The sequence below is a fragment of the Haliotis rubra genome, unplaced genomic scaffold (assembly GCF_003918875.1).
Source record: "Haliotis rubra isolate DU_JTF1 unplaced genomic scaffold, ASM391887v1 Scf232, whole genome shotgun sequence".
Lineage (NCBI taxonomy): Eukaryota > Metazoa > Mollusca > Gastropoda > Lepetellida > Haliotidae > Haliotis > Haliotis rubra.
The window spans coordinates 628118-637699 of NW_025766359.1; the positions used below are offsets into that span (position 1 = coordinate 628118).

Here is a 9582-nt window from a genome sequence, read left to right on the forward strand (position 1 = left end):
CACGTGATTGTAGTACAACTGTATAATGTTACTTCCACGTTGTTCTAGTACAACTACATACTGCTACTACCACGTGATTGTAGTACAACTGTATAATGTTACTTCCACGTTGTTCTAGTACAACTACATAAAGCTACTACCACGTGATTGTAGTACAACTGTATAATGTTACTTCCACGTTGTTCTAGTACAACTACATAATGCTACTACCACGTGATTGTAGTACAACTGTATAATGTTACTTCCACGTTGTTCTAGTACAACTACATAAAGCTACTACCACGTGATTGTAGTACAACTGTATAATGTTACTTCCACGTTGTTCTAGTACAACTACCTACTGCTACTACCACGTGACTGTAGTACAACTATATATTGTTACTTCCACGTTCTTCTAACACAACTACATACAGCTACTACCACGTGCTTTATGAGCACTACTTTATGAGGCTAGTGTCAATTAGGTGATAGCTGTACTGTGTTTGACGAATTTGGGACGTATACTGGTGGTTATATAGCCGCAAATTTAGTTATATGGGCGACGCGTAAGCGTGTACAACTACACGAAAAACAGCGTAAAGCGAGTTGAATAAGAATTAGTCCAGTTATCCCCATTCTAATTCAACTCGTTTTACGCTGTTTTTCGTGAAAAAAAATCACTATTTAATCCAGGCCAAAGTTCCTCTAGGTCAAAGTTAATCATATCACTCCTTGAACTTACACCATCGCCAGAAAAAGTAGTTCCCTTTTCAAAGTTCATCACGTTTGTTATGTGCACACTGACTAAATCTGACAATGATGAACAAATCATAGTGGTATAGATAAAATGGACGGAATTATGGTGAAACCGCTCTCTAGCTATCAGAAATGAGCGGCCAGCTGATTCCTCAACTACGGGCCATTATCAGTTCTGTTGTCAAATGACGTCACAGCAGGTGACGTCACGCTCCATAATGACGTCATAAATCTGGTTTCGTGATCGTACAGTGTTGGGTCAACAGCCCCTTGCGAGTAAGTTGTTTGAACTTAAAATTAAATTTATGATACTGTTTTGTCTTTCTTAAACACAAAGTCTACCCATTTTAGCTGGATTGGGGAGTCAATTGACCTAGTGCTTCTGCAAATGACAATGCTCTGAAACACAGCGTTTCCCCAATAGTTTAGGGATACATTCAAAGGTTTTGGAGAATCGGCTTTCAAATTGCGACCGTATATGCTGATTATATGGTCGGAAATTTATAGCATTGACCAATCAGAACTCGTGTTACATACTAAGTTGAATTAGAATAATGCCTTCAGCTACTTGCATATCTAAAACATATGGTGTATTAGTACAGAAAACGGTGCGTTACAACTGAAAACCCTCACCACCAATAGTTTCCCCCAACCACACATTTCTGGTAAAGTACTTATGTAGAAATATCGAAATTAAATGCTACGATTAATGGCCAGAGCAGATCCACAAATACATACCTTATCATGGAAGCACTCCAAACATTATTGAGGACAATACAGCCCCGTCAGTCACAAGTATGGGGTGAGAATGTGTAAATACAACACCCATAAGTCCTGTGACAGAAAAGGGCCCTCGGCGATCCACCCCCTCCGTCTAGCACCCCAGAGGGTGATTGCACGGTCGCTGTGGGGGCGTCACGCCTCGGACCGAGGGTTGCGGCTAGGTCACGGGTGGCAGTTTAGGAGGCATGAAAGCCTTCTACTTGCGAAGTATAACATTGTTAAATAATTAAATTACACAACAATAAAAATGTTGATATCGATATCTCTGCTGATCATTATGACCAATGTCTGATAAACAATATCTACAGGCATCAGACAATCAACATCGGCACCAAATCTGCAATAATTAAATGTTAATACAAATTTGCTTTAAACTGTCATTTGATTTCAAATGCCGATAGTCACTGCATATGCGTACATGTATATTCCATAAACAAGCACCGATATATGACGTAATCACGGCCAAGTACTTGATCCACACTGACAGGTATCTACCTCTCACAGGAAACACTGTAGGAACACTCATCTGATGACATTACAGCCCCGTCAGTCACAAGTATGGGGTGAGAATGTGTAAATACAACACCCACAAGTCCTGTGACAGAAGGGGCCCTCGGCGATCCACCCCCTCCGTCTAGCACCCCAGAGGGTGATTGCACGGTCGCTGTGGGGGCGTCACGCCTCGGACCGAGGGTTGTGGCTAGGTCACGGGTGGCAGTTTAGGAGGCATGAAAGCCTTCTACTTGCGAAGTAAGCATCTGTGTCGTTTTGAAACAATCATTTTCGAAGTAGGCCTGTGAGTATCGCCCCGAAATGATCGCTACCGGGTTGAAATCCCGACAACAATCTATCTCGGTTTGGGATAGCAAAACTGAAGATATACGACTTACCTACCTGCTTATATATACTCCGACAAAAACAGCACCGTCAGCAGTGATTGTGCGACTGTCGAACTGACTTTAGGTGCGTTTCTAACAACAACAACAACACTGTCGTCACTGCTGCATGCATATCAAAGCGAGGTAACTCCACCCTTGGCGCGGTTAACCGCCAGCTCATTGAGCTGGAACTTGACAACTGACACGAAGCTGAATAGACATTTGTCAGGTCTTCTTGGTCTTTGTAGCCGACATGAGAGAGATAATGTGTCCGAGGAATTCTTTTATTATTTGATCGGCGACCTTAGACGAGTCAGAATCAAGTCTCTATACTGTGTTTAAATACACTAGCTTTTTTTAGCAAGATTTTCTGGGTTACAAGTTAACGCAGAAAAAACAGGCTGATATGGACACTTCCACATTGATATTTTCTGCCAATCTTTATGGTTTAATGATAACATGAAGCTAGATGGAAAGTTCATTTATTATGAAAACATGCCAAAAAGGGAATACATTTTGTTTGTGATATTTTAGATTTGAATGGAAATTTCTTACAAACAACTTACATTGAAAAAAAATATGGAATTGTCAAAATATATCTTCTGCACCTTGAAGGCATAAAAAGTGCTGTTTTAGCATATTGTAGATCTCAAAATGTAACTGGTATGGCAGGGGGAATCCAGAGGTGTGTGGGGTGGGGTGGGGGTGGGGTGCGGGGACATCATGATTAATGTGGACCCCGCCTTCTCCAAAATCCTGGATCCGCCCCTGTATAGATAAGATCTGCTATTAGGTACAATATCCAGTAATACATGTCAACATATCTTGGATTTGTGGGGGGAAAAACAAAGGATTAAATCTTTTTACAATTCACTTTTAAACAACGTCAAACCAGACCTAATGGCCAAAATAAATGGGTGGATAATCTTAATAAACATTATAATAAACAATATTGGTCAAATACTTATTTAATGGCAAATAGATGCAGAGAAAGTGTACAGTTAGGGTGGTTTTATTTCAAGATTACACACAGTATTGTAATGACCAAACACAAGTCATGTTTGATGAAATATAATGACTCCGCGTTATGCTATTTCTGCGAATCCATTCCTGAAACAATTTTATATTTATTATGGGAATGTCCTTATAGTGTGAATGTATGGAAGGAAGTACCCAATTGGATAGATGTATTGTCTGATTTTCCCATGAACATATCATCTTTGCTTTTAAAGATAATAAATAATCCACATATGTAGTAATTTTACTAGTGAAATATACATTGTATAAAATTAGCCAAAGCACATAAAGCCAAATTTTAATGTGTTCCAAAGAGAAATACTTCAAATGCAAAATTCTATGCCTTTTGGTCTTCCTTCCATACACACTTTTCAAAAGTTGTTAATCCTTATGTATATTACAACTCAACTTTCAAAATACATAAGAATATTTGTGTCACATATCAATTTCTGATGTATATGACAATTGTATTATTACATGTATTTGAACATGAATATTTGTATCACATATCAACATCTGACTGTATGATGCTCATTGTATTATGATATGTACTGTGCATATTACCCAGAAACATTTGAATTACTTATGTATACCTGTACCACGTATCAGCTTAGAAATGTATGATGATTGTATGATGTACACATACTTTGGGAAATAAAAATACATTAAAAAAATTCATAATTGTTTATTTTACTATAAATATGAGGCAAAATTCTATTGTAATGTAATAAGAAACGCCGAAGAACTGTCTTTGGTTTTGTCTCCCAATAATGAAAATATTAATATTATATTTGATAAGCTTCTTTTTGGTTTAATGCGTTTAATATTCTTTAGGATTAACTATACTTTGATTGAGGATTTCGGCAACATGCCTTAAAGTAGCCAAAGTTGGCACCTACATCCATACTGAGCGGTTAACCGCAAGGATGTATATAATTATGTATATGATTACCCGTCTGGGGATACATTCAGGAAAGGTGTCTAGCATTTCGTTATTGCAACTATTGTGTGGTTGTGTTATAACAAATTATATCCCCGCAAGCTTATACAAACCTATGCTTCATAAACTACAGGTAAAAATCACTAATAGGGAAATTTACCTGCTGGGTAAGGGGTGAGCAGACACACGCATTTAATTTAATTCACTTCAGCTGAAGCTGGGGAAACATGTAGAAACCGTTTATTGACTGTTATGAATAGCTGCATATATAGATGCAGTTTTCAGCATACAAACCACTAAGTACGAAGTCACGTTGGTAGTAAAAGTGTGTAACTGAGCAAAATACTACTATACAAGTTCCAGTACGTGACCCAGCACAAGCTAGTGTACCAGACAAATATTCCGTTTGTTATTCATTCGTATTGATGTTATCATTCTGTAGAGGTTAACCGCGACGCTGTTGCGTTTCAGTTACCTCCCTTTGACCAGATAGCTAGCGTGTCAGGTGTAGGGTGTTGCACAATCACTGCTGACGGTACTGTTTTGTCGGAGTATATAAGGAGGCAGGTAAGTCGATATCTTCAGTTTTGCTATCCCAAACCGAGATAGATTGTTGTCGGGATTTCAACCCGGAAGCGATCATTTCGGGGCGATACTCATACGCCTACTTCGAAAATGATTGTTTCAAAACGACACAGATGCTTACTTCGCAAGTAGAAGGCTTTCATGCCTCCTAAACTGCCACCCGTGACCTAGCCACAACCCTCGGTCCGAGGCGTGACGCCCCCACAGCGACCGTGCAATCACCCTCTGGGGTGCTAGACGGGGGGGTGGATCGCCGAGGGCCCCTTCTGTCACAGGACTTGTGGGTGTTGTATTTACACATTCTCACCCCATACTTGTGACTGACGGGGCTGTAATGTCATCAGATGAGTGTTCCTACAGTGTTTCCCGTGAGATGTAGATACCTGTCAGTGTTGATCAAGTACTTGGTAGCATATAACGTGATTACGTCATATATCGGTGCTTGTTTATGGAATATACATGTACGCATATGCAGTGACTATCGTCTTTTGAAAGCATATGACAGTTCAAAGCAAATTTGTATTAACATTTAATTATTGCAGATTTGGTGGCGATGTTAATTGTCAGATGCCTGTAGATATTGTATATTAGACATTGGTCATAATGATTTATAATGTTTCAACATTTTTATTGTTGTATAATTTAATCATTTAACAATGTTGTAATTTTACTCTTTTGTAGACTAAGTACATACGGTTGCGTTTTAACAATAATGAGATGCCAAAGGTGTATTTATAACAAATGTAAGCAGTGGTGTGGAAGTAGTGTTTCAGTTCAAGGCAATCTGGCATCTCCTAGAACAACTATACACTGATCATGCAGGAGGTATTGATCATGAGACTATGTACGGGCAAGCGCATGCCTCTCACATTACATTACATCAAGACAAGCGGCTGTATGAAGATCTCAGTTACATCATGGATATGCACCGGAGACCTTTGTTGGAAGCTTGACTGTTGTTATCCCCCGCCGCGCGTTTAGCGCGAAGCGGGGGATATAGTATTAGGCTCCGTCCGTCCGTCCGTACGTACATACGTCCGACCTTCACATAATTTTCAAGGTCATGGCGACACTTTGAAGATTTCAGCATGTAAAACTGCATGTTAAGCTATCTAAAGAACCGTTCACTGGATTGTCTTCATATTTGACACCAAGCTTTATCTGGGGTGCAGGGCCCAGTCAATTTTGGTGTTCTTCACTTACATTTCAAGGTCACAGAGACACTTTGAAGATTTCACCATATTAACCTGCAGGTTATGCTTGTCAGCGAGATACCTAAAGAACCATTCACTGGAGTTTCTTCATAGTTGACACCAAGCTTCATCCAGGGAAGGCGCAGGGCCCAGTCGATTTTGGTGACCTTCACTTAATTTTCAAGGTCACAGCGACACTTTGAAGATTTCAGCATGTTAACCTGAATTGTCAGCAAGATATTTCAAGAACGGTTCACTGGATTTTCTTCAGACTTTCAAGACTTCCCTTAAATGTTTTTCAATAAGCAATTTCTTTAGTACTATTTTTGCATATTTCATACACTATGACATTCATGTTCAGGTCAAAGTCAGTCTTGAAAATATGTGTGTGTTTGAACACATAAAGAGCAAGATATCAAGAGAGGTTGATGTTGAGGTCATGTTTTTGTTGACATTTAACTTAAACTTTCATTACTTTATAAGTTTGATTTGATAATTGGCGGCGGGGGATTATGTCACCTTAGTGACAATGCTTGTTGATAGTTGATATTGATATCAGTGACTTTGTTGCTATTAAATCTCCTATTTTATCCGGCAAAGACATTTGGGTTGCCACTCTATTGTGTACTGGCGTGGTAGTTTCTCCGTAGTTATTAGCTTGAATCTGTAAGTCCAGCTAACGTTATAATACAACTGTCAACTGAAAGATTGCTTTGTTTATATTTTTTTTCATTGCATTTTGCTGCGTACAGATTTCAAGGTTAACGTAATGCTTCTCTATGTAAACGGAGCGAGTATGGCTTTACATCGCTTTTAGCTTCAGACATTGTACCCATGTGGGGAATCGAACTGGACTGGCCTTTAGTTTACCCTGGGGTATAATCTGGTGGGGGGCTATTCTGGGCTGCTACACCGGGTCTCCAGAGCGACGAGCGAACGTTTTTAACCACTAGGCTACCCTACCGCCCGTTTTGTACTCGGACTAGTAACAGTTTTGTTTTAGTGTTGTCTTGATTACACGTTCACCACTTCATTCACAGCGCCGTGTGTTGATCGGGTGAAGGGTTCGTGTCCTCGGGGTCTTCCCACTTACCCAACTCCTATTGTTTCAGTAGAAGAAATCACTGGGGCGTGATAATCCCCTTTAATCCCTTATTTTGATCCCTGTGAAATAGTATCCGGGACCCAATGTGATAAAATATCAACTACTTTTGACTCAATGTTTGTCTATATTTATTAATTATATAAAAGTTGTATAACTGGATAACTGTATATATATATATATATATATATATAGTTATCCAGTTATACAACTTTATACAGCATCAACATCATATTACATATTACATCAATATTTCACAGCACCCATTTCACACTTAATATCCAGTTAAATGTGATACTGAGTCAATGTATAACATTACAGTTCTGGCACCGGTTGTTAATTCTCCCTTGTACCTTTCCAAGACATGGTTCAGTGAATCATATCTTCTCTTCGTACATGAAGGTCTGGTACCGTTTCTTATCTGTAGAATACATGCCTCTACCCAGGCTTACTCCTTCTTAAAAATGTCAATGGCCTTATAAATGTTGGGGTGACTTTAGGCAAATACATCACTCACTTTACGATGCCACCCCTCTACATGATTTGTTGTCCTGGACCGTCCGTCTGAAATGGTTCCACATTTCACGGCCATGATCACCCTCCACCAAGTATGTAGTTAGATAGCCCTTGAAGAGATCGATGTTGTCTCCAAGGGGAGCATCTTCTAACTGACATCTTCATGATCTTGTGTAGGGACGAGAGGGAGGACGATCGCACGGCGAACTAGTCGACCAACTTCTGGGTTGTCACAGTAGGCGGTATAGACTAATGCTTAGTCTCTGAATATATACAATTTTGATAGTAACAAACAAGCCCATTTCAATTGGAAAGGAGCCCTAGGGAGACCTGAGGAAATCTAGACATGCTTTATTTAGGGCTTTAGCACTGCAGGGAGAGCTTGGCAGTAGGGAAAATAATGTGGTTCAGGGACTGTGAGACAGAATATAGGCGGTAGTAAATCCATGCTTTAGGGTGCTCTTCCATATAGCTTGGCTATAATGAAAACAACCCAGCCCTTAAGGTTCGTTGCCGGGAATGTCAGCTGGATGGCGTTCTGGGCTGCTATCTCAAAATCGGTGAAGATTGGTGTTGATGGCTGGTGCAGAATCTCGTACACAGGCGAAGAAGCGTTCGTAAGTTGACTGTTTCTTGTTGGGGAGGACACCATACACAAGGGGACATATTTTGTTCTCAATAAAACATGTATTGTGTATATCTGGGTGAAGATGGATGGACACTTGTTGAAGGTAAAATCACAATAGTTGATGGAAGCTCGGGACAGGAGGCGCAAGTTCTCAGGAGTTGCAAAGATGAAGATCTTGTCTTGGTGGCCATCTGCAGCAAGGAGGAAGTTATCGCCTGTCGTGGATTGGGTGTAGACCTCTGGTAAATCTACAAGAGATCGGTGTCGTGGAAGAGGTGGGATGTCCTTGACTCTGCTGCATTAAAGGACGGACTTCATACTGTTGAAGGTTGGGACTAGTGACAGGACCAGTGGCACTGGACACAAGATCTGTGAGATAAATAAGCAACATTAGAAATACAGAAAATTAAACCAATTATATGGTAAAGATACAAACTAGATAATGTGTTCATTCTAAAGATAAGCATGTTTTGATCATAAACTGAATTTAAAAAAAAGATCTATTACCTGATACACCTTCCAGGTAAATAGCTGAAATCGGTTTGGACTGCTGACGAACCATGTCTTTGAGGGGTGCAAGGAAAGTCTCAACTGCTCTCTGGGTCTCGTCTGGCTGGTGGCTGTGTACATCCTTGTAAGATCTCACAAGGTCATCTTTAGTGTTAAATGTTGACCGACAGTCTTTCTCACTACATTTCCAATGGATGTAAGTATGTCGTCTGGTCTTGATACTAAAACTCTGTTTACCTCTGTAGACCAAGTACTGACCGCCGCGTCCAATGGGAATGAAACGAGTGCTTACTTGAACATTACCATAGTGCAATGGAGAAACAAGGAAATCTCCATACTTTAGAATATGGAATAGCTCACTCAATTAAAATTCAATTTGTAACAAATAATATGAATATAGTTCACTTAGTGTATCTTGTGAAACCGGCGGTCATGAGATTGCCCTAATTGGCCATGATTGGAGTGCTGGGTGAACTTATGGAACAGCCAAAGCAGGGGTAACAAATTCACCCTGCACAATAAATGACCCGTAACTGTTAATCTCTTTTAATCCCCCAGCAAGTTGTGTAACATTCGTTCTGAAAAGGAAAATATTTGACAAGGAAACCAGGAGAAGTAAGCGCATCTATAACCAGGACAACCTCCAAGAACTGGATCGCCTGTGTTAGGAAAATACAAACGAATTTTCGAAAAAC

At 39.9% G+C, this 9582-nt stretch overlaps 1 long non-coding RNA gene across 1 annotated transcript; it reads left to right on the forward strand.

The window, feature by feature from the left end:
- Positions 1–465: 465 nt before the first annotated feature.
- LOC124278144 lies at positions 466–7902 on the forward strand. Its single transcript, XR_006898999.1, has 3 exons — positions 466–553; positions 2453–2457; positions 7892–7902. It is a non-coding gene; the product is annotated as an uncharacterized LOC124278144 (long non-coding RNA).
- The last annotated feature ends 1680 nt before the right edge of the window (positions 7903–9582 follow it).